The sequence below is a fragment of the Lactuca sativa genome, chromosome 4, assembly GCF_002870075.4.
Source record: "Lactuca sativa cultivar Salinas chromosome 4, Lsat_Salinas_v11, whole genome shotgun sequence".
In the NCBI taxonomy this organism is placed as follows: Eukaryota; Viridiplantae; Streptophyta; class Magnoliopsida; order Asterales; family Asteraceae; genus Lactuca; species Lactuca sativa.
The window spans coordinates 346,487,158-346,515,068 of NC_056626.2; positions in this window are offsets into that span (position 1 = coordinate 346,487,158).

The window sequence follows — 27,911 nt, forward strand, 5'->3', positions numbered from 1 at the left end:
GATTTAAATGAAAGTCATATAATACATTAAACCAAGAGCGTCCATGAAAAGAATGTCTAAATCTGACTTCCTATGAGGAAGTTATGATTTTTCGAAGTTTCGACTCACCAATATGGCCGAAACAATCTAAACGAGAATCGAATATCTCGTCAATAGTAGTTCAACGATAAAAAGACAGACGAAAACGGACGTCGGATGAAGAAATTATGATTTTATAATGGAGTTTTTCTGTCCCGACCTACTAAAAATAAATATAATAAAAATTAAATTAAAAATTAGCCGACGGAGTCTAAACAAGAGTTGTAGAGCATAATCTCACGTACGCATGGATATAAAGAACATCGAAAACAAAGCTCGTATGCAAAAGATATGAATTTCTGAAGTTTGGTGCACGATTTTCGACACTAAGTCAGTGTTCACGACGTGAACTCAGTGATTTGAGATTTCAGAGCCTGACAGACCCAACTTGCGATGACGCAAGCAATGACGATCAAATTCACAACGTGGAATAAGGGTTCATGACGTGAATTTTAGGAAATCAGCCCTATGAATAGAATTGTAGGGGCAGCCGGCCAAGTTTGCTAATTCACTCTTCTCTCACGCATATTACCTCGATTTACGAGCAAAGAAATGCCCCTGAAGCTCCGGTATCACCCCGAGACCCGAAGCAAGTCCTGAAGCCCGAAGATCCCGAGAAGAAAAGAGTTTCTGAGCCGAAGCTCTGCTTGCGAGAAGCCTGGTGTGTGAAGATCTTCCAGTTTCACCAAAGAATACGACTTCTACAAGCCGTAGTGCTGCCCGATCATATTCTGATCAAGTGAGTGCATAGTCCATTTCAAATACACGATTTTATACAAGTAATTGATTGAATGTATTAAGTATATGATTTATGTGAGTGTATTATTGTTACCTTCTAACACATAGGTCTACATGATTCTCTATGAAATACATGTTATGTGTATATGTATCATCAGTTATTTGGGATGAGTATTGAAAGAACATGTTATACAAGTTTTAAGTTATGTATAAAATATTTATATTTTATCTACTAATATGTTGGGTAGAACATGGGTAGATAGTTGGTGTGTGATGAAATAAATTGATGAGAGGCCTCGTTGTTGTTGTTAATCTAGTCATCTAGCGGAGTATGGATGATGACCACGGACTCTTTCTAGACAGTCTCGTGGAACGCTGGCAGGTTCATAACCTGTAGGTGTTGTGGGCTTGATGTTCACCGGTGTACTCTATCCCCCTCATGGTTGCCTTTAGGACATTTATTGTTGAGGAAACCCCTTTGCAGTAATGTCCATCCCAATGAAAATCCTAGATTAGGTCCTGTTGAAACATAAAGTGACCCTCTTAACTTAGTCTACCGCAACCCACAAGGATCCGCAGTCAAGCTCTCATCAGCATCCTCATCCGAAGTCATCTATCCAACCGCAGTCTTACTTACTTTACTTAGTTTAATTTTATCTATCCTTTCTGCAATACTCTCTATTGTCCGGTATGCCTTGCATGGCTACTCTTAGAGAGTGGATAAAATGTAATTCTTGAGTCTCTATATATAGAGCTCACTCTTTCCATGAAATACACATCTATCAATCTGAACTATCTTCAAGTATATCAATTACATTTCTCTTACGCATCTTATATCTTTCTTACTCTCTAAATCCTCTCGAACCTAACTGATAATTACTTCTCTTCGGAGCAAGTCATTCATGACTTTCTCACTAAGCTTGATCACACTCACTAACTTGGTTTGAATGCATTCCATGTTATGAATCAACTTATGTTTTTACTTGATATATCACCTGTTGTCATTTATACTTTCTTACATTTCCGCAACTAATTATCTAACTATCTAACTCGTTAACTTATTATTGTTGAGCTTTTAGATCCTTTGAGATTAACTAATTCCGCAACTATACTTGTTCTAACGTTTGTTCAAGTGTGTCTCAAGTTTTTCTCTCAACAATTGGTATCAGAGCTATAGTGGTTGCTTGATAAACAGAAGAAAGCTGACTGGAAAGCAGCTAAATTTGCTGAGCTCATATGGAGATAACGCAGTTTCGACGCTGTCATAGATGAATCCTTGATAAACTCTTGGATCAATCCCCACCGCAGACTATTGGACGATGACTACAAAGCGTATCTCACTTATGTTGAACCCCCTCCTGATGGCTACTGGGATGTTCCAATATCCCCAAATGCTAAATACTTCACAGTATTTGAGCAATTTGACCAAAGCCTACCAGATCACAAAAGACTGCCCATGGAATTCGAAAGAATCAATCGATTCTATGCCAAACATGCCTCTTCCATAGAGAAAATATGGTCTAATGGCAGACCATCCGCAATCAAGAACTTCAAGCCCCGCAAATTCATGAAATTTGACTTCATCCAATACACACTCACAAGAAGGAATCAGGACTATGTCCGCACCCAAGCTGATTTCCCTGTATGAACCCAGAAGAAGTCTTTCTTATAGCAAAGGTGTTCCAAAACAAGTGTGAAAAGTATCCTAAAAATGAAGATAGCATTTGAAAGCGCAAGCATTTTTCTGAAGGAAACCGTCTGCGACTTCGCAAAGATTGATGCGGACATCCACCCAAACCTTGCCAAGAAGTTCGATCTACCACCACTAGATCCTGCACCAATTCCTACTGAAGGTTATCAAGAAAGATCCCTAGGTGCAACAAACTTCCCTGAACTTGGAGTCATCTTCAAAAGGAAGATCGATCAGGTCAAATACTTCATTCCTATGATCTCCATGAATCGTCTTACAAGGAAGCATCTTGAAATCTATCAAACCACAGTAGAAAAATCAAAACACATGACTTCCAAAGTCAAGTTCGAGATTTTAAGAAGGATCACCTGGTTGGAAATATCAGGAAGTTTTGGTGGATTCTGATCAAGTTCCTTAAACTTTATAAGTGAAGAAAAAATTAAAGAGGTCACTTAGGGGGAAATTGTTGAAACATAAAGTGACCCTCTTAACTTAGTCTACCGCAGCCCACAAGAATCTTGAGTAAAGCTCTCATCAGCAGCCTCATCCGAAGTCATCTATCCAACTGCAGTCTTACTTACTTTACTTAGTTTAATTTTATCTATCCTTTCTGTAATACTCTCTATTGTCCAGTATGCCTTGCATGGCTACTCTTAGAGAGTGAATAAAATGTAATTCTTGAGTCTTTATATATAGAGCTCACTCTTTCCATGAAGTACACATCTATCAATCTGAACTATCTTCAAGTATATCAATTACATTTCTCTTATGCATCTTATATCTTTCTTACTCTCTAAATCCTCTCGAACCTAACTGATAATTACTTCTCTTCGGAGCAAGTCATTCATGACTTTATCACTAAGCTTGATCACACTCACTAACTTGGTTTGAATGCATTTCATGTTATGAATCAACTTATGTGTTAACTTGATATATCACCTACTGTCATTTATACTTTCTTACATTTCCGTAACTAGTTATCTAACTATCTAACTCGTTAACTTATTATTGTTGAGCTTTTAGATCCTTTGAGATTAACTAATTCCGCAATTATACTTGTTCTAACGTTTGTTCAAGTGTGTCTCAAGTTTTTCTCTCAACAGGTCCCTATAGATAGATGTTGTTTTAGGGACGTAAAGTGAGGATAACGGGAATGGGTAATCGGGTTATTTTTTATTGTTGAATTAAATATAATTATTTATTGTGGATTGAAAACCATATATGCTCACCAAACTTCCAAGCCTGACCCACTCAGTTTATTTGTATTACAGGTAGTGGCGCGAGGGCATAAGATGGATGAATCATCAACTTATTTTGTTTATAAGCTTGTACATATATATAACTGTTGTATGGCTTGTAATATGTTGCTTATGCTTTTTGGTCTGTATCCGAACATGACATCCTAAGTTTTGATTATATAATGAAAATACATTTCTTTATGAAATGTTTTGGTAAATATTATTTTATCATATTTTGTTTTTGGGAACGAATTCTGCAACACTTTTAAATCAAAAGGATTTACTCTTATATTATTTTAAAAGCATAAATGAAACCAGTCTTTTCTGGCCGTGATTTTTGGGGATGTCACACTATCCTAATGGTTTTAATCACATAATAAAGGGTGATTAAAATGATACAAGAATTATATATGTTTGTATAATCATAAGTTTTATAATTAAAACTTACCAAAACTTGCAATAGAATAGAAGCAATATACTTCTTGAAGTTGTTTTTGTTCTTGGAAGTGAAAGAAAATAGGCTAATGTTTGAGAGAAAATTGAAGGAAGTTCGTTTACTGCATGTAGAAAATGAGAAGAATCACTTTTTGGTTGCTTAAGTATGAAGGAAAACATAAGGCGGCTTAAGGGTTTTCGGCTGAGAACTCATCCCAAGGAAGGTGATTTCGGTCGAGAACTCTATGTTGGCTTTGCACGTTTTTGGCCAAAAAAGGGTTTGGTTTCCAAAGAATAGGTGGTCTTCGCATGTTTTCAGTGGAGAACAAGGGGTTTGCGGTGCGAGGACGTTTGCGGCCGAGAATGGAGTTTGCGGTCTGAGGCAAATGGCTAATCCGAAGGTTTTCGGTTCTTATGATTTCATTTTCAATTTGTGCAATACTTTAATAATAAAGGGTTTATATACATCAAAATTATTAATTTAGTCTTATTAAAATAACAATTCAAAATTTTTGACTTTTATTTGATATGTTTGGCTTTTTTGACCTTGGTTTGACTTTTATTGACTTTTACAGACTTGAAAATAACGGGTTGTCACACTAAGGCATACACCAAGAACAATATCGGATGCGAAGCTCGACTCATCATGGAACGAACCATGTCCAACAAGGTTCGATTACGCCTCTCAGCCACACCATTAAGTCGTGGTGTCCTAGGAGGTGTCAATTGTGAAACAATTCCATATTCCTTAAGATAGTATTAGAACTAGATCCTAAGATACTCACCACCCCTATCGGATTTGAGCATCTTGATCTTCCTGCCCAATTGATTTTCGACTTCATGTTTAAACTCTTTGAACTTTTCAAAGGTTTCTGACTTATGCTTGATTAAGTAGATATATCCATATCTGCTAAAATCATCGGTAAAGGTCACATAAAATCGATTTGCATCCCTTGTGGCGGATCTGAAGGGCTCACACACATCGGTGTGTATGAGATCCAACAATCCCTCACCTCTTTCACAAGTACCAGTGAAAGGTAATTCAGTCGTCTTTCCAAGAAAACAAGATTCGCATGTATCATCTGACCTTAGGTCAAATGATTCCAACACTCCATCCTTTTGGAGTTGGGCAATGCGCTTCTTGTTGACATGTCCAAGACGACAATGCCACAAGCATGCTTTGTCTAAACCATTACAAGAATCAATGTGCAATACACTATTTCCTAAATTTTCTACAACCATCACAATTTCATATACACCATCACAAGGCAATGCTTCAAAATAAAACAAACCATTATAGTAAGCATTAATATAAGCAATTTCATTATTAAATGAAAATATAAAGCCTTGTGTGTACAAACCATGAAAATAAATAATATTCCTCGTCATTTCTGACGAGTAGCAACAATTGTTCAAGTCTAAACACAATCCACTATTAAGCTTTAAAGAATATACGTCGATCTTGGTAACAGGTGACGATCTCCTATTGCCCATTATCAGGTGCATCTTCCGAAGCTCCACATTCCTGCTTTCTCTTAGTCCCTTCAATTTAGAACAAATGTGAAAATCACATCTTGTATCAAGGACCCAAGAATTAAAATGCGATGAATTTTTGACAAAATAGTGTAAATACCTATAGAGGTAGGCTTGATCTTTCCATCCTTAATGTCCTGCAGGTACTTAGGGCAGCTTCACTTCAAATGCCCATTGTCTTGGCAATAGAAACACATTGCGTCTTTTGAATTGGAGGCAAGGGAGTAGAACTAGACTTTGCTTTGGGTCTACTAGAAGAAAAACCATCATGAGACCTTCCCTTCCAGCATTGCTTAGAGGGAGCTTTCCTCTTTTTTCCCCTTTCCTTGTCCAATCGCCATGACTGGAATAGCAGCAGTAGGAGGAGTGGATTTAATAGACTTTCCTTTTAATCCACTTTTAGCAGTTCTTAACAAGCCTTAAAGCTTGCTCAATGTGACTTCCTCTTTGCTCAAATGATAAGTCATTTTAAACTGATCATAGCAAGGAGGTAAAGAGTGCAGGATAATGTCAATGGCTAACTCTTCATCAAAGTTCACATTTAGCTTGAGCAAACGATCCACATATCTCTGCATGCGTTGCAGGTGGCTCATGATGGACTCTCAATCCTTCATCTTGGTTGTGATGAGTGATCTGACTATTTTGTACCTCTCTTTCCGTGCTCTTTGATGGTACTTCTCCATCAAGTCCTGGCACATCTCGTAAGGCTAATAGTCCTCAGAGAACTATTATAGCTCAGGATTTATAGTGGCCACCATAACACACGACACTTTGGTCGCATCCTTGCAGTAAGCCTTATACTCAGCTATCTCTTCGGGAGTAGATTTGGACTCATCGATCTTGTTCAGCTCTTTGCCAATGACGTACTCCTTGTACTCGAAATGCAAGTCAATTCAGATGTTTCGGATCCAACAATTGTGTAACATCCCAAAAACACGAGCCGAAAATTTCATTTTTAATTAAGTGGTTTGTGAAAACGTTTGTAACAGAATATCATACGATCATAACATTTGATAAAACATGTCTCGTGGCCGTAAACCAAAACGTAAAACATGATAATGTCAGAGTACAAATCCCAGAATGACTTATAGTGTGGAAAACAAGGAGCATGTGTGTGATGGGCCACTACCGTGCCGGCTCCTTCCCCTTGACCGAAGAGGTACCTAAGACAACAACTGAAAACCGTAAGCACGAAGCTTAGTGAGGTCCCCCACTGTACCACATACCAATAACCACATAACATATATATATTGTCAGGCATATCTGGGTGCCCGACCTACCCCTTCGGTCCTCTCGACCGGATACTGGATAGCATATATGGGTGCTGGCCTCCCCTTCGGTCCTCTCGACCAGATACTGACTAGCATATCTGGGTGCTGGTCCCCCCTTCGGTCCTCTCGACCGGAAACTGACTAGCATATTTGGGTGCTGGTCTCCCCTTCGGTCCTCTCGACCGGATACTGGGGACTATTTCACCCCCTACTACTACCACATAACACATATCACATAATCTAACTAGCATGGTTGGGCGTGACCGCCTTTCGGCCCTATCGACCGGTAATCTGGGGACTATCTCCCCTACTGTCACTAGCACATAGCATCATATCATACTAGCACATAAACATATCACAGTTAGTAGCAACCCTAGATAAATATCACAGAGACAATCATCTAACATACAACTCCTACTGGTGGGTCGGCATTGTGGCCGTAGACCCACCACTACTGGAAGGTAACTCACCTCGTAGTAGCTGCTGATCTGCGTGGGAACTATCTGTCTGCTGCTGCTGCTCCGGAAATCCTCCGGCTGCAATTCCCACCAAACACTCAGTCAAATACTGCTAATCGACCTTAGGGTAAAATGACCATTTACCCCTAACCAAGCCAGGAGTCAAGTTCAAAGTCAACTTCCAGTTGACCCGACTCGCCGAGTTGGCTCGCCAACTCATCGATTCCATATCCATTTGATTGTCCTTAATTTCGTCTCTACTCGTCGATTTAGGCATTGACTTGACGATTTTTCCTTCTAAACTGATGACCAAAAGTCCTTCATCCTACTCGCCGAGTTGTATGAACAACTCGTCGAGTTCATCTTCACCCGAAGAACACTCTACGCTGAGACTCGTCGAGTTGTATGAACAACTCGCCGAGTCTGTTCTTGAGGCAAGAAGATTGCCCTGGACTCGCCGAGTCAGGGCATTGACTCGCCGAGTCCCTCCATGGGTGAGTCCGGCTTCCGACTCACTGAGTCCACCCATGACTCGCTGCCACTCAGCATACACGAAAAGGGGGGAAAATCAGGGACTCGCGACTCGACTCGCCGAGTCAGAAGAACGACTCGCCGAGTCGCATGCATGCAAGAATTGTACACTCGATTCTGCTTGAATCCAGTGCATACCATTTATAGATCCGGGTTCCTAAGGTTGATTTTTCACGTAAAGTCTCCAACTTTATGTGCATGCATGCTCATTCAAGTGATTTAGGGACTTTAATGGGGTTAGAAGTGTAAATCTAGGCTTGCTCATGACAATAGCCCAAAAAGGTTGTAGATCTGAGCCTCTAGAGTTCTGATGTGATCAGATCTGAAGGCTAAACGAACCAAGGAGTCCTCTAAACCACAACCATAGAAACAGAAGAAGAGGCCGAGTTTCACCTTACTAATCTCTGAAATGGGCTCACAACTTCTGTTCTCCTCCTTTTCCTTGATCTTTCCTCCTTCTCTTCTTCAAAACTTCAAAGAAACACACACCAACACTCAAATCACAAAGGGGAAGGTTAGGTTTGGCTAAAGTTGCTCTGAGGGTGAAGGGGGCGAGCTTGGGGGCGCATATGGTGGTTTAAATAGGGTGCAAACCCTTGAAATTAGGGTTTCACCAGACAGCGGGGACTCGTCGAGTCCAGAATATGGACTCGCCGAGTCGCCAACTTAAATGTGCTTAATATCCCGGCTCTACTCGGCGAGTCGGGCCTACAACTCGCCGAGTCCAAGGCTAAAAATGCAAAATACTAAGATAAATTTTACATACCAGGAACCAGGTGCTACAAATTGAAATTGGTCCCATCGAATGTCACCTTTTCACATATACTCAAGAGTGAGAAAGTGTTGTTGGAGGAGTTGTTGGAAGCGTTGTATGAGGTAGACGTCTGCAAAAGAAGAATGACATGTTTTGATTAGATTAGGAATTCTCAATATAACACCCAAAATGAAATATTAAGGCTAGGACCCAACACAATAATTCACAATTCGGAAGAGGGGTGTCGTAATCCAATTGTAAATTGTTTGAAGGTAGGTAAATGACGATTTACCAATTCCACCACGAAAACAAAATTTTTAAATGAATTAAGTTTTAAATGAAATGAAATTCCTAGATCATTGAGATTCATTGAACTATTCACTAGCATGTTTAATCTCAATTATGTCCTTCAAATTTGTGATTGTGATACCAAGGATCACAAATAATGTGTGAATAACCATGCAAGTTACATTGGTACACTCGTTGTCATTTACCACCTAATCAATGTGTCGGTTAACCACACACGCTCCATTGATCAATGATAACTTATGAGCCACCCATTGCCAATCTTTTCTAGTCCAAGTTAGTGTGTCGGTTAACCACACACGCTCCACTAACGACTTTGCGAAGTGCAATGTTAAATTTCATAGATTAGCATCAAATTCATATTTTCCTAAAGTAACTAAGATTTGGGAATTTATAAAAACATTTAGTTACTTTATATTTATCATTATACTTATTAATGAGGAATTAATGTCCTATCATACCCATTCGGCTAATGACCCTCCACCTTCAAGGAAGTGGTGGGTGAGAGTGGACACTCATTCAACCGCTATTTTATAGGCAGTTTTCTTATCCCCCCCCCCCCCTTTCTAAATTGGCTTCGTGAATGAGGCCTACTAATCGTAAGATTGACTGTTCTTATACATATATAATATTAGACTTTTAATTTTATATAGTATAAGGGTTTATTTTAAACTTTTAAAATACTAGGGTTTTAGAATTTAATATTTCAAAATTAAACTTTTAATGAAATTTTAAATTCCAAAACTAAAGGGTGTAATTTGAAAGTTTTCAAAATTACTAGATCAAATTTTAAATAATTAAATTAATAAAATAATTTATTCATTATCTTAAAATTTGACCAAATCAATCTTATTTGATAAGGAAATCAGATTACCATGCAGAAAATTCAATTTAAGGCATTAAAATGAATTTTGGTAATTATCCTAATCCAAACAAGATTTGAAAATCGAAAAATCAGGCATCTGACGAGTCAACTTGTCGAGTCAAGCAATGAACTCGTCGAGTTGTGCAAACAGATTGCGACTCTTCTTTGCTATCTGCTTTGGACAGTTCATGAGTGCATCAAATTTAATAGAAAAACATCCTAGGCTCTAATACCACTGATGGGTATTGAGCATAACAACATCATATATGTTCATGCAACCCTAATTGCTTTGGATCTAAGTTTTTCACTAATTAAACATTCAAAAGAATTTCCAAAGCTATAACCCTAGATCTAGTATACATAATTCGAAATTCACATATGAAAAGGGTTAAGAAGATTTGTAACGACCCAAAATATTTTTTTTTTTTTTTTTTTTTTTGATAATACTTTAGAAAAACATTGATAAATAAAACATTGTCTAAATAAGAAGAAACATTGTTTGTTCACTCCATAACACATTGCAACCATGTTCTCAGAAGCCAAACCGTACATCCCATCAAAATATCAGAGTACAATCCCAGTAAATCTCATAAATGCGGAAACCGAAGAGTGTGTGTATGACGTGCCGCTACCGCGTCGGCTCCTTCCCCTTCGATGCAGAGGTACCTGAAAACAAAACTGAAAACGTAAGCACAAAGCTTAGTGAGTTCCCCCAACGTACCGCATACCATACCAACACATAACATATATACTGCCAGGCTATTCTGGGGTGCCTGACTACCCGGTACGGCCATTCTGGGGTGCCGACCTACCCATACGGCCATTCTGGGGTGCCGTCTTACCCGTGTCAAGCCATTCTGGGGTGCTGACTACCCATGTCAAGCCATTCTGGGGTGCTGACTACCCATGTCAAGCCATTCTGGGGTGCTGACTACCCGTCGGTCCTAACAACCGACCACAGGGACTGGTCCCCTCATACTACCTCTATCGCATATAACATAACAAGCCAGCATGCAAACATATAATCATATACTGTCAGACGTATCTGGGGTGTCTGACTACCCTTCGGTCCTAACAACCGAACTCGACTACTATCACATACAGCATATCATGCTAGCATATAACATGTCAGGTACTAGCGAACTTAGATGATATCACAAAGACAATCATCTATCATACAACTCCTACTGGTGGGTCGGCATTGTGGCCTTAGACCCACCGCTGCTGGAAGGTAACTCACCTCGAAGTAGCTGCTGAACTGATCGGGATCTAACTGACTGCTGCTGCTCCGGGAGTCCTCCGGCTGCAATTTCTACAACATACTCAATCAAACACTGCTAACTGTCCTTTAGGTAAAATGACCATTTTACCCCTGGATTAACTCTAAGCCAAAGCTGGAGTCAACTTTCAGTTGACCCGACTCGCCGAGTGGATCACCACTCGCCGAGTCCCTAGCAAACCAATGTCCTGGGTCCCTGGTTCTACTCGTCGAGTCGGGCTATGACCCGACGAGTTCACCTTCTAACTGCCATTCAACACCTTCATCCTACTCGCCGAGTTGTATGAACAACTCGTCGAGTTCATCTTCATCCGATGAACACTTTATGCTAAGACTCGCCGAGTTGTATGAACAACTCGCCGAGTCTGTTCTTGAGCTATGAAGATTGCCTTTGACTCGCCGAGTCAGGGCATTGACTCGCCGAGTCCTAACATGGGTGAGTTCAGCTCCCAACTCACCGAGTCACCCCCTGTGACTCAAGGCTCAACTCGACACATGAAGAAGGGACCAATTCGGTGACTCGCGACCAGACTCGCCGAGTCACCTATGCGACTCGCCGAGTCGTCGCCATGCACTCCTTAAATATACCGATTTGCTCGGTTCCAGACCATGCCATTCATAGATCTGGACTTCTAGGACACGAATCACACGTAAAGTTTCCAACTTTACGTGTGGATATTCACCAATATGGATTATAAGGCTCAAAATGTCTCAAAATGGTAGATCTAGGGCTAACAAGCCTCATGAGGCCAAAAAGCTAACAGATCTGAGCTCCTGGAGCTCAATCTTACATAGATCCAAAGGCCAAACGCCTTATTACAACATATAATGAACATGCAAACTTGGGGAAATTGGCCAAGAAGGACCCAAATGAAGTTTTAAGCATAGAATCAAGGGGAAAACGGGTTATACCTCAAAGGAAAAGTTGAAATGACACAAGGATGGCTGATCTCCTTCTCCTCTTCTTGATCTACTCCTCTTACTCTTCAAAACCTTCAAGAACACACCAAGAATACCTCAAACTCTCAAGAAAACAAGGGAAAACGATGTAGGGGGAGTTCTGGGGGTGAATGGGGACGAGTTGGGGCGGAATGAGAGTTTAAATAGGGTGCAAACCCTTGAAACTTAGGGTTTCATCCCGCAGCGGTGACTCGCCGAGTCCAGGATATGGACTCGTCGAGTCGCCTACTTAAAACGCGTCCTGAGTCTCGTCCCTACTCGGCGAGTCGGACCCTATGACTCGCCGAGTCTAAGGCTAAATTAGGGCAATGCTCAAATAAAATTCACATACCGGAAACCAGGTGCTACAAATCTCCCCCACTTATTTTAGACTTCGTCCTCGAAGTCTGCCGCCCAATCCTGAAACAGCTCGGGGTAGTGCTCCATCATCTCGTCTACCGGCTCCCAAGTCCACTCTGAACCCTTGCGGTGCTGCCATTGCACCTTCACTAGCTCCACCCTCTTGTTCCTTAAATCCTTCGACTTCCTGTCGAGGATTGCGACTGGGCGCTCGATGTAGTTCAGGCTGTCATCAACCTGAATATCCTCCAAAGGTACTACTGCAGAATCGTCCACTAGGCACTTCCGCAACTGCGAAACATGGAAAGTGCTGTGGATCTGGCTAAGCTCGGCTGGCAGATCCAGCCTATAAGCTACCTTGCCCACCCGGGCTAAGACCCTGAACGGTCCGATGAATCGCGGGCCCAACTTACCCCGCTTCCTGAATCGGATGACGCCTTTCCACGGTGACACCTTCAGGAGGACCATATCCCCGACCTGGAACTCTAAATCGGATCGACGCTTGTCGGCATAACTTTTCTGTCGACTCTGAGCAGTCTGAAGCCTGCTCCGGACCTGCTGTATCCTCTCAGTCGTCTTGAGCACCACTTCGGTGCTTCCCATAACTCTCTGGCCGACCTCACCCCAACATATCGGGGTCCTACACCTCCGTCCGTACAACATCTCGAAGGGAGGGCGGTCGATACTCGCGTGATAGCTGTTGTTGTAGGAGAACTCAGCCAAAGGAAGATAGGTATCCCAGCTACCACCGAAATCCAGAACACACGCCCGCAACATGTCCTCCAAAGTCTGGATGGTCCGCTCACTCTGTCCATCTGTCTGCGGGTGAAAGGCGGTGCTGAAATGCAGACGAGTGCCCAACTCGTCATGGAATCTCTTCCAAAACCTGGAAGTAAAACGCACATCCATGTCCGAGATCACCGATACTGGCACCCCATGCCGTGCCACAATCTCCCTGATATAGATGTCAGCCAATTTCTCGGCCGATATGCTCTCCGGAATCGGAATAAAGTGAGCACTCTTGGTCAATCTATCCACGATGACCCAAATCGAATCCACTCCACGCGCGGTCCTGGGAAGCTTCGTGATAAAATCCATCGTGATATCTTCCCACTTCCACAGTGGAATGTCCAATGGCTGCATCTTGCCATGCGGCCTCTGATGTTCGGCCTTGACCTTCCTGCAGGTCAAGCACCGCTCGACGTACCATGCCACATCCCGCTTCATGCAGGGCCACCAATAGTCTAGACGAAGATCCCTATACATCTTCGTCGCCCCGGGATGAATAGAGAATCGGGACTTGTGCGCCTCCTCCATCAAAATCTGGCGCACGCCCCCATGATACGGCACCCACACCCTACGGTGTAGTGTCAATAACCCTCGGCTATCATAATCGAAGGAGGAAACCTGACCTACTACGCGCTCGCTCTTCCGATGCTCCTCTTTGATAGCCTCCTGTTGAGCTTCCCGAATCTGCTCCAACAGGGGAGTCACCACAGTCATCCTCAAACAAGCGTCCCTGATCGGCGCCGTCTTGCGGCTAAGCGCGTCGGCCACCACATTGGCCTTTCCCGGGTGGTAAAGGATCTCGCAATCATAATCCTTCACCACATCCAACCACCGACGCTGCCTCATGTTCAGATTCGGCTGGTCCATGAGGTACCTCAAGCTCTTGTGGTCCGTGTAGATGGTACACCGAACCCCATAGAGGTAATGTCGCCAAATCTTGAGGGCAAATACCACCGCCCCCAACTCCAAATCGTGCGTCGGGTAGTTCGCCTCGTGAGGCTTGAGCTGCCTCGAAGCGTAAGCAATGACATGCCCCCTTTGCATCAGCACCGCGCCCAACCCAGAAATGGACGCATCGCAATAAACCACGAAATCCTCTACGCCCTCCGGCAGGGCTAAGATTGGCGCCTCACACAATCTCTGTCTCAGCGTCTCAAATGCAGCCTGCTGCTCGGGTCCCCACCGAAAGACCACGGCTTTCTTCGTCAGCCGCGTCAGGGGCACGGCTATCTTGGAGAAATCCTGGATAAATCTCCGATAGTAGCCTGCCAATCCTAGGAAGCTCCGAATCTCAGATGGGGACTTCGGAACCTCCCATCTCATCACGGCCTCAACCTTGGCCGGATCGACCAGAATCCCGTTCTGGTTGACGAGGTGTCCCAGAAATTGCACCTCGCGCAACCAAAACTCACACTTGGAGAACTTGGCATACAAGCTCTCCCTCCTCAGGGTCTCTAACACCTCTCTCAAATGCTCCTCATGTTCCTCCCGGGTCTTGGAATAAACCAAGATATCATCGATAAAGACTATCACAGACCGGTCCAGCATCGGTCTGCATACACGGTTCATGAGGTCCATGAACGCGGCAGGAGCATTGGTGAGCCCAAACGGCATCACCACAAACTCGTAATGGCCATAGCGCGTCCGAAACGCGGTCTTCTGCATATCCTCCTCCCTGACTCTCATCTGATGATAACCCGAACGCAAATCAATCTTGGAGAACCAAGATGCGCCCTGAAGCTGGTCAAAGAGGTCATCAATCCTCGGGAGCGGGTAACGGTTCTTCACCGTTACCTTGTTCAGCTCCCGATAATCTATACACATCCGATGCGACCCATCCTTCTTCTTCACAAACAGAATCGGGGCTCCCCAGGGCGAACTGCTCGGCCGAATAAATCCCTTATCCAGCAGCTCCTGCAGCTGCGTAGACAACTCCTGCATCTCGGGAGGAGCCAACCGATACGGTGCTTTGGCTATCGGAGCCGCACCGGGAACGAGGTCAATCCTGAACTCCACCTGTCGCTCCGGAGGTATCCCAGGTAGTTCCTCCGGAAAAACATCAGCAAAATCTCGAACCACCGGGACCTCGCTCACGGTTGCCTTACCCGCCTCCCGGGTGTCCATCACGTACGCGACATAACCCGCGCATCCCTGCTGAAGGTAGCGCCTAGCCCTCGCTGCTGAACATACAGTGGGTCCACACTGCGGCCGCTCTCCATGAATCACTAACTCTCCCCCGCTTGGGGTCTTGACTCGCACTAGCTGCTGTGCGCAATCTATCACTGCCCCATTAGGGCTCAACCAATCCATACCAATAATCACCTTGTTCCCACGCAATGGAATGGGAACCAAGTCTACCAGGTAACACTCCTCAAACAGTCGCAGGACACAATCTCGAAACACCATCGATGCTCGCACCGATCGATCATCGGCAATCTCTACCTCTAACGGGCAATCTAACTCGCCTGAAGTCTCATGAAATCTCTTGCTAAGAGCAAGAGAAACGAACGATCGGGATGCACCCGAGTCGAACAATACCTGAACCGGGATGCCGTTCACATGGAACGATCCTAATACACATGTATACACACGGAGCACATATCAATATCATAACAATGTAAAATAAAAGATAGAAGGAAGGAATCATACCCGTCACCACGTCGGGCGCGGCGCGTGCCTCCTCGGCAGTCAACTGAAATGCCCGACTCCTCACCACTGGAGCCTCTGCCTTGCCCGGACGGCCATCCGTGATCCGCAGGGTCGCTGGAGCTGGCGCCTTCACTGGCGCTGAAGCTGTCAACATGGGGCAATTGGCCTTCTTGTGGCCCCTCTGGTTGCAGTGGAAACACAGCAACTCCGATGTCTGAATAACGGTCGCAGGAGCAGTGCAATCCCTGCTGATATGCCCAAACTTGCCGCACTTGTAGCAGCCTGACGATCCCATCCTGCACGCCCCCTCGTGCGGCCTGCCGCACCTCCCGCAGCGGCTCGGTCCCGACTGGCCTTTCGGCCTCCCATCTGATCCCTTGGGCTTCTTCCCCGAAGCCCCCGATGACTGACCATTCTCAAGTTTCCGTTTCCGGATGTGCTCCAAATCTATCTCCCTCTCCCTAGCCCTGGCAATCATGGAGTCCAGGGTAGGGCAAGCCGAAAAACTAACATGCTCCCGAATGTCAGCTCGTAGCATATCATGGTAACGAGTCCTCCTCATATCCTCGTCACCTGCATACTGGGGCACCAATAAAGCCCTCTCCCGAAACTTGGCGGTGATCTCCGCCACGGTCTCTGTCGTCTACCGCATGTCTAAGAACTCCCTGGCCAGCTGCTGAAGCTCGACTGCTGGCGCAAACTCTGCCCTGAACCTAGCCACAAAGTCCGACCAGGTCATTGCCTCGATAGCCGAGGCTCCCATCGAGTCACCCACTGACTCCCACCAATCTCGGGCCCGGTCCCGTAAACATCCTGCTGCGTACCTCACCTTCGACCCCTCGGGGCAGAAGCTGATCAACTGGGCAGACTCGATATCCGCAATCCACCGCCTGGCGACAATGGGGTCCTTCACCCCATGGAAATCCGGCGCACCACTGCTCCTGAAGTCCTTGAAGGACAGTGTGCGAGATCCTGACTGGCTAGAGGCCAAGTCGCTCCTGAATGCCCGTAGGCGATCTTCCATCATCTCCACGATCCCTTCCTTGATCGACCCAAAGATGATGGGGGTCGACTCAAGGATGCCCCTAGTGATCTCCGACGTGATGAACTCACGTAGCCTCTCCTCAATCGGCTCGGTGCCAGATCCCGAACCTGACCCCTCTCCTGACCCGCCATCTGTCGATCTCGGTCGAAGTACCACCATTCTGCAAAACATCAATAATAATCATTAGTGGTACTGCTACTTTCTGAGGGATCTCAACTACTTACAGGTTCCTTGGTCTCGTCTTGGCCTTCCTCGGCTCGGGTACGGATCCTCTGCTTTCAGTAGTACGGGCCCATACTACCTTCCACATCTATCCGTACCTTCTCCGAGGAATTCCTCGACTCCACCAACTCCCCTCTACTACTGCTACTCTCCGATATTCTCACCCTAGGCTTGCCCTAGGGAGAACTCAAGTTCAACACAACTGGTCCTCAGCTGCTGTAGGTCTCCTCATAACGCCAGTTAGCCACCACCTAAACACCACCACCTGTGATGAGGATTAGATCATCCTTCAAGTAAAAGGCCCGTCCCTACAACGGTTGGACTCAAACAAGAGCTGCGCAATAGGGCCAGTTCCAACACTTTGGGATTATTCAACCCCGATTACATGTGGTGTGACGTGTTTACCTAGTGGCTCACTCCCATTACTCAGAATCCCACCGAGCACGAAGCAAGCAGCATTCGGATAAGGAAAAACAGACTCGAGCCAAAACTGTTCTTAAAACAAGAAACGACACTTAACATAGGATGCTAAGCTCATACTATCAGGCATAACCTAAACAGGCTACCCTACTGCTGTCTACTCAATTCTAGCATGCAATATTCAATAAGCTGCAACGAATAAACAGGCACATAAGGCATCACTCCTAGATCCTTAGCCTATTCTAGCATGCAATATTCATAAAGCTAATAAACATAACATAAACTTGTATGGGTACTATGGGGAATACTTACTTGAGCTCGGCCGGTCGCGCACGTCACACACTTTACTCTTTCTCGTGACTCTTTTCCGGGTTTTAAAGAATAATTGCTTTTGGAAAAATCCTTCAATCCCTCGGTTTGAGTCCAAACACTCCCGAAGGCGTGTCCGAATCCCTCAAACCAGGGCTCTGATACCAACTTGTAACGACCCAAATTTTTTTTTTTTTTTTTTTTTTTTTTGATAATACTTTAGAAAAACATTGATAAATAAAACATTGTCTAAATAAGAAGAAACATTGTTTGTTCACTCCATAACACATTGCAACCATGTTCTCAGAAGCCAAACCGTACATCCCATCAAAATATCAGAGTACAATCCCAGTAAATCTCATAAATGCGGAAACCGAAGAGTGTGTGTATGACGTGCCGCTACCGCGTCGGCTCCTTCCCCTTCGATGCAGAGGTACCTGAAAACAAAACTGAAAACGTAAGCACAAAGCTTAGTGAGTTCCCCCAACGTACCGCATACCATACCAACACATAACATATATACTGCCAGGCTATTCTGGGGTGCCTGACTACCCGGTACGGCCATTCTGGGGTGCCGACCTACCCATACGGCCATTCTGGGGTGCCGTCTTACCCGTGTCAAGCCATTCTGGGGTGCTGACTACCCATGTCAAGCCATTCTGGGGTGCTGACTACCCATGTCAAGCCATTCTGGGGTGCTGACTACCCGTCGGTCCTAACAACCGACCACAGGGACTGGTCCCCTCATACTACCTCTATCGCATATAACATAACAAGCCAGCATGCAAACATATAATCATATACTGTCAGACGTATCTGGGGTGTCTGACTACCCTTCGGTCCTAACAACCGAACTCGACTACTATCACATACAGCATATCATGCTAGCATATAACATGTCAGGTACTAGCGAACTTAGATGATATCACAAAGACAATCATCTATCATACAACTCCTACTGGTGGGTCGGCATTGTGGCCTTAGACCCACCGCTGCTGGAAGGTAACTCACCTCGAAGTAGCTGCTGAACTGATCGGGATCTAACTGACTGCTGCTGCTCCGGGAGTCCTCCGGCTGCAATTTCTACAACATACTCAATCAAACACTGCTAACTGTCCTTTAGGTAAAATGACCATTTTACCCCTGGATTAACTCTAAGCCAAAGCTGGAGTCAACTTTCAGTTGACCCGACTCGCCGAGTGGATCACCACTCGCCGAGTCCCTAGCAAACCAATGTCCTGGGTCCCTGGTTCTACTCGTCGAGTCGGGCTATGACCCGACGAGTTCACCTTCTAACTGCCATTCAACACCTTCATCCTACTCGCCGAGTTGTATGAACAACTCGTCGAGTTCATCTTCATCCGATGAACACTTTATGCTAAGACTCGCCGAGTTGTATGAACAACTCGCCGAGTCTGTTCTTGAGCTATGAAGATTGCCTTTGACTCGCCGAGTCAGGGCATTGACTCGCCGAGTCCTAACATGGGTGAGTTCAGCTCCCAACTCACCGAGTCACCCCCTGTGACTCAAGGCTCAACTCGACACATGAAGAAGGGACCAATTCGGTGACTCGCGACCAGACTCGCCGAGTCACCTATGCGACTCGCCGAGTCGTCGCCATGCACTCCTTAAATATACCGATTTGCTCGGTTCCAGACCATGCCATTCATAGATCTGGACTTCTAGGACACGAATCACACGTAAAGTTTCCAACTTTACGTGTGGATATTCACCAATATGGATTATAAGGCTCAAAATGTCTCAAAATGGTAGATCTAGGGCTAACAAGCCTCATGAGGCCAAAAAGCTAACAGATCTGAGCTCCTGGAGCTCAATCTTACATAGATCCAAAGGCCAAATGCCTTATTACAACATATAATGAACATGCAAACTTGGGGAAATTGGCCAAGAAGGACCCAAATGAAGTTTTAAGCATAGAATCAAGGGGAAAACGGGTTATACCTCAAAGGAAAAGTTGAAATGACACAAGGATGGCTGATCTCCTTCTCCTCTTCTTGATCTACTCCTCTTACTCTTCAAAACCTTCAAGAACACACCAAGAATACCTCAAACTCTCAAGAAAACAAGGGAAAACGATGTAGGGGGAGTTCTGGGGGTGAATGGGGACGAGTTGGGGCGGAATGAGAGTTTAAATAGGGTGCAAACCCTTGAAACTTAGGGTTTCATCCCGCAGCGGCGACTCGCCGAGTCTAGGATATGGACTCGTCGAGTCGCCTACTTAAAACGCGTCCTGAGTCTCGTCCCTACTCGGCGAGTCGGACCCTATGACTCGCCGAGTCTAAGGCTAAATTAGGGCAATGCTCAAATAAAATTCACATACCGGAAACCAGGTGCTACAAGATTACCTTGCTTGTTATATAGCAATAACAAGAATTCCTAGCTTGATCTTGACATTTGAAAGCTTAGTGCCCTAAATGTTGCACCTCTAATGACTCATAAACACTTGTAGGAATAGGATTAGAGGAGAGAGGAGGGATAATGTAGAATTTCGGCTAGGGTTTCTATGCTCGAAGCATTGGGACGAAAACCCTTGGTGTAGGGATCTTTAAATAGATGAGGCTGCTAGGGTTTTCAGGAGGAAACCCTAATCTCTTGCTTAGGCCCTGAGTAGTCCATGGAACTCCACTTTATGAAGCCTTGGATGAAATTTTATAGGGCCTCCCTATAGATTCCTTCAACCCCATCAAAGAGGAGTCCAGCAGCCTAGTTTTGCAACTATCAATGAGTTGCAAAACATTCACCGCTCTTTAATCAGTTCCTTTAATCCCAAAATTAATTCCAAATTAATTTCTGATTAAATACTAATTAATATGATTTCTAATTAATATATTAATTCCATAATATATTAATAAATCATTTATTAACCTTCCTCCATAAATCATCCTGTCAAGTTGCTAAAGTGAAGGCAACCCAAAAGGACCATGCTACTATCAGATCAAGTTCATACCAATTATAGTTATGGGCTTAGACACCTAATCCAACAATAACAACATCTTATACAATGTTGTAAAACTAGCCGATTTGGCCAATTACTCCTCCGAGTACTCGCTACTCGGCCCTTTACCGAGGTAAGTTACATAATCCCGAGTACTCCCCGATTGTCCCCTTACTGAATTGAGCAATGTTGTAAAACCCGATCAAATCGGTGATTAATATGTATAATATACTTAATGATTTATTATTTAACACTCACACATGTGATTATTACTGCATATATATATATATATATATATATATATATATATATATATATATATATATATATATATATATATATATTAATGGGTTTTATGCATAAGAAACATTCATATGTGCTCATACAAACCCTAATGCTTGGATCTAGGTTTCTCTATTGAACATGCTTTGATTCCAAGACTTACAAACCCTAATCTTGCATACAAATAACAAAAACTAACATATAGAATCAGATCTAGATGTTTACCTCTTCAAATGTTGGCTTAGATCTTCTTCTCTTCTTCTCTTGAGCTTAGAGTCACAAATGCAACTCCTCTAATGGTTCACAAACCCCACAAGCAAGAAGGCAATATGAGAGAGGGTGAGAGAAGCTAGAAATTGGCCTAGGGTTCTCTTAGAATCAGGTGGTAGCCGATTTCAATGCCCCAGGGGTCATATTTACACTTACAGACTACTAGGGTTTCAGTCTAAACCCTAATGGACAGCTTAGCCACTAAGCAACCCAAGGAACCTTCTAGAATAAGGCCTTGGACGAAAATATGATGGATACCCATCATAATTTCGTTCCCCCTTAAAGCCCATTAGGTTTCCTTAACCCAAAACTCAACTATCATACATTTGACAGTTTATACCCCTTTATTCAATTAATCTCTTTTGGTCACCAAATTAATTCCTAATTAATTTATGACCAATACTAATTAAATAAATATGATTTCTCCTTTAATATACTATTCCTATAATATATTAATAAATCATAATACTCTTTCTTTCTCCTTAAATTACCTTGTCAAGTTGTTTTGGAGAAGATAACCCAAAAGGACCATGCACAACCGGGTCAAGTACATACCAAATATAGTTACGGGCTTAGACACTATTCCAACATATATATATATATATATATATATATATATATATATATATATATATATATATATATATATATATCTTAAATTTTCCTTAATTATTCACGTAGTAAGACCATTATATGTTTTTCAGTTTTTGTGTGTTCACATGTATCTAATTTCGTTATATATTTGAATCAACTTATGATTTTGACATATATAATTTCCCTAAAAATATTTCTACATGAATTACCGAATCCGAGTACTCACTACTCGGTAGTCGGTCGAACAATCACTGAGTAACGAGTTCTACAACCTTGATCCTATATACTAGGACACGAATCTAACACATCAATACAACATAGCAACATCCTCTATACCAGGATACATAACCCAGTGGGCCGACATTGGTGCCTTTGACCCACAAGTACAATGAGGAAAACTTACATCTCATTCCGGAAAGATAGTTGAACTGGACACTGCTCTGAATATCAACTCTACAAGTCACCTATACGTCAATTAGTGACCATCTTAACTACAAAGCAAAATACCCAAAATACCCTTAGGTCAAACTTGGTTAAATCCTAATCAAAGTCAAAAGTCAAAGAAGTCAGTTAAGTCGACTCAATTGAGTACGCACGGCGTACTAGGGGCTTGACCAGAAAGCGAGTTGTTGACCACGTACACGCAGTGTACCTTACTTAGCGTACGCCCAACGCATGTGCCAACCAACTTCTCATTCCATTAAAAGCTTATCCCTTAAGCCCTTTCGGCCCATATCCAGATCTAGTCATAAAATAACATCTTGAGTCATAAAGTCTCCAACTTTATGACATTGTATGGTTGTGAAGTGCCCAATACTAAAAACCCCAACTTCTTAACTCATTAAGACATTATAACCCAAGCATAGAAGGAAACTAATGACCAAGATTGCATTTTATGACATTACACACTCCAAAACTTCTGGAAGGACAATCCATTTGGGTCTAGAGCATGCCATACATAATAACATCATTAATTGGGGACAAAAGCACATAATAACATCATACAAGCTAAATCTAACCAAATAAGCATCAAGCTATAAACTCTATACCTTCTGGAGATGTAGGAGGGTGCAAAACTTCTACATCAAAGGTTGCTCCAAGCTTCGAAGATATTCTCATTTCCTTCTCCTTCCTCTATGAGCACCAAAACACACACTAATGGCTCAAGGATGCTCAAAAATGGATTAGGGTTAGCTAGTGTCGAAGATGGAGGTGAAGGAACGTATCTGAGCCACATTTTTTTTGCCACAAAACCCTCCCGTGTACCGGTACGATGGAGGTACGTAATATTCATGTGTGAAAATTAACCACAACCACTGAGCCACATATTTCTTTTACCCTCAAAACCCTCCAACGTATCGGCATGATAGAGGAATGTAATATTTATATGATAAGTATATTCATATATGAATATATAAAGTATATTCATATATGAATAAGTATATTCATATATGAATAAGTATATGCATATTCTCAAGTGATTATTCATACATATTCATATATGAATATACTTTATTCATATATGAATATTATATGTTCCGTCGTCTAGGTACGTTCCTCCGTCGCGTTGGTACATTGGAGGATTTTGCCGCAAGAAAAAATATGTGATCCAAATTTGTTATCGCGTTCTCGATTTCATAAATGTTCTCATTTGAACCTTCTCATATATATATATATATATATATATATATATATATATATATATATATATATATATATATATATATATATATATAGGGTCTGTTTCGTTCGGGTGAGGACTGCGAGGACAATTATCCACCATCCATTTCGTGAATGGCACAAATGTCAAACTCAAATACTTTGTCGTAGTACATGCACATGCGACCCAATTTCGTAGTAACTAATGCGAACTCGAGGATTTAATCACACGCGGCGAACGTCCATTGAACGTATTTAAGTGGGTTTTATTATTTATTTCATTTTTTTGTTTTTACTTTATTTTTATTTTTATTTTTTTGATATATATATATATATATATATATATATATATATATATATATATATATATATATATATATATATATATATATATATATATATATATATATATATATATGCTTGGTTTTGACGTTTTTTATTTTTTTCGTTTTTTTTTCGATTTCTTTTTTCGTTTTTTTTAAGTTACATTTCTTTTCTTTTTTCCTTTTTTTCTTTTTAATAGTTTTACTACATACTTGATGATACTAGTATTTTTCTTAAGTTTTATTTTTATTTTTTGTTTATTTTTTATTTTTTTGATTTTTTAAACTAAATATCGGTTTGAGTTTTTAATGTTTATCAATTATAAAATTTTAATTAAAAAGAATATTAAGGATCATAATATTTTATGTTTATAAAATTTTGAATCGTAATATTTTGAATCAAATCATTTTTAAATCATATGATATAAAATCAATAACATATTCAATTAAATATAGTTTTTATTCAAAAAAATTATGGATCATTATATATTTTGAATGATAAAAGATATAATTAAAGATCATACAATTTTTGAGTCTACAAATTTTAGATGATAACAAATTAAGGATCATAAACAAATTGAACAAAAAGTTTTTTTTAATTATAAATATTTTGAATCATTAATTTTGCATCATATTATGTTTAATGTTTTTTTAAAATTAATATTTTTTGAAATTAAAAATAAATGCTTCAAAAATTTGTTTTTGAAAAATTCATTTTACAAAGTAATTGGTATATTGAGTATTTTTTTTCTGGTTTTTTTATAAAAATAAAATAAAAAATAATAATTTAAAAAAAAAAATTTGTGATCGTTTTCATTTTGTAGTGAATTAACGTTCTAACATATACATTTTGTAGTGAATTAAGCGTTCTAACATATACCAACTCCATATGCCTCAATTTTGATCAGGATACATTTGTACCTAAATAGTCGTCTAAATTAATTAGTTATTAAAAAAAATGAAACGTTAAAGTATATTTTTATATAACAAAGCTAGTAGGGTGGTTAGAAAAGAACTGTCATGACAAAAATAAAAAATAATTAATAAATGCTAAAACGAATCCATAAACACCAAACAATCAAACCGCCATTAGTATTTGCCACCTGATTACCAGAAAACTAAACACGGTAATATTAAATATTATATATTTAATTAAGTCTCAACATTTAAAAAAGTTATGCCTACAAAATAGACTTTATTTTATAATTTTGAAATTATATTGTTACTCTTTTTGACTTTCTTTTTGAACTTTTTGTTATTATTTTTTTTTCTATTAATGTTTATCAAAGTTTTTTTTTTACAAACACGGTAGAACCAACAATCTTTTAAGTACAAAAACCAACAATATATTCTTTCGTTTAAGTCAAAATAAAGGAAAGCATATTAAAAATATATATATAGTTTGATTTATTAGTATGACTTTATATCTAGTGGTTGGACCGGAACCGAAGAAAATGACGGTTCAACTAGCATTGTTTTTATGTTTATTTCTAAATTGAAATGAACTTGTCGGTTTTTATAAAAATCTGGTTAAACTTGTTATTTTAAACCAGTTGAACCGGTTAAATTAAATAAAATTACATGCAAATTAGTCATTTTTATACGTTTTTTTCTTACATCTATTTAGATTTCTTTGAATACAACACATCGTAAATATTATAAAGTTTTTTAATTCATTTGTATTTATCTAAAACTATATTTTGTTTTTATATTATATTTTATTTTATTTTTGATGTACGTAGATTGATATAGAATTTACGGTTATGTGTTTTTTAATGTATTTGGATTGATCTTCAACTTCTATTTATATGCATTTTTAATGTTTAAACTTGCAGATGTCTACATATGTATAGAAAAATAGGAAAAAATATGAAAATTAAAAAAATCGAATGAACCGACGGTCGAATAGGTTAACAGTTGAATCGGAAACTGGTCACCATACCGGTTCAACTAAAAAATCGGTTTTTAAAACATTGGATCTCATGGTTCTTTTTTTTTTTTTTTTTGAAAGAGAACTCATGGTTCATTTTATTGAAAACTTCGTTTTGAATTTTAGTTTTAGTAGATGGGTGAGTGTTGAGAAACCATGAATTGGTTAGCTTTTAGTGCTGGTAGCCAACAGGATGGTTCTTTACCTATAGATTTAGAGTTTGGAATTATTAGGTATTCAAATCACAAGCACATGATTAACCACATAATCAAAAGATGTGAAGAAAATTAAAATTATATATATGGTTATTACGATTAGGATAAGTTCACAAACCAACTATACAATTTTATCATTAATATCTGAAGTTTACAATTTCGTTGAGGCTCAATATCTACGACTAGATAGGATAAATAAAACATTGTCTAGACAATGTCAATGTCACATACTAATATTGTATCATTCGTAGTTAGGTATTAAAATTCTTGGCCATTTCTCAAGTAAGATACCTTTGATACTCGTCATAAGTAATACGTCTACATGACTCAACAATATGAGGCAGATTAATAAATCAACTGTCATCCAAGGAAAGTAATGTACATTTTCTAAACCTGACACTGCATAACCCTTTTTCCTCTAGTCTATCGTGTTCCCGAATCTAAACATCCACTCAAGTCTACAACTGTGGTTCCTTATGAGATAATCCATTTTCTTTTGGAACACGAGGTAAAGTCAGAATTGCCTTTCAAGTAGTGTAACAAACATTTGACTATTTCCTAATGTTATTTTACCAAATTATACATGAACCCACTAACAACTTCTATTATATCAACAATATTTTGCATCTGTAAACATGGATGAGATGTTTTAAACTTGTCTAAGTGGAATTTCCAAGGATCTACTATGTGTAGGGATGTGCTTCGGACCGGAACCGACGCGAACTCGAATAACCCGAAACCCGAATAAAATAAAAAGTGGGAACTGAAACCCGGACAGATTATACTAATATGGGACCGGTTCGGTTCAAGTAATACAGGTTTCGGTTCGGTTATGAACCCGAAATAACCCAAATAAACATTTACACTAATTTTTTTTCTTGAACTAAATATAGAATTTCCTTATTTGGGTTATTTTGGTCATTTCGGTTTATTTGGGTTATTCGATTCAAGTAACTATTCACTACCCGGGTCAGTCTTTTTGACCCGATTAAACTTTTATTCGGGTAACACATACCGAATAACCCGAAACCCGAATTGGGCAAAAATAGATACCCAGAATCGACCCAAATAACTTATTCGGTCCTAATTTGGGTTGGTCCAGTCCGGGTTTCGGTTTCGTTGGGTATTCGGTCCAAAAGTACATCCCTAATGATAATAAATCATGTGTTATATATGTGGGGTTGAAATAAATTTATATCATTAGATAAAATTTAGCCAGTCACAAATATATATATATATATATATATATATATATATATATATATATATATATATATATATATATATATATATATATATATATATATATATATATATATATATATTCAAATCTATACAGATCATTACAAAGTAAATTTACTACGACAGAAAATCATTACATCTTAAATTAATTATACACATAAAAATTAAAACATTAATAAATTATGAAAAGAAAAATGATGGAGCGAAATTGGATTAATAACGTGAGGAGCGAAATTGGATTAATAAAAATAAATTTATTTTTACTATTTGTTAGTGCAAAATTTTACTAATGAAATGTGGACAAACCATCGGTAGACATGTTTTGATACATTTACATAATGTAGTCCTACTAAGAGTTTGAGAAGACACGATGCCCATTTTTTTGTTGTAGTAAAGGGCCACGCCAAACATATTATGTCAATATCACAACATAATGCCCCTTGGCTTGTAACATAAAATCATGGTGAACCCAACCCAAAATCACACCTCCCAATTTAATGCCTTTGTGTCCATGATTTATTTATGTTTTGG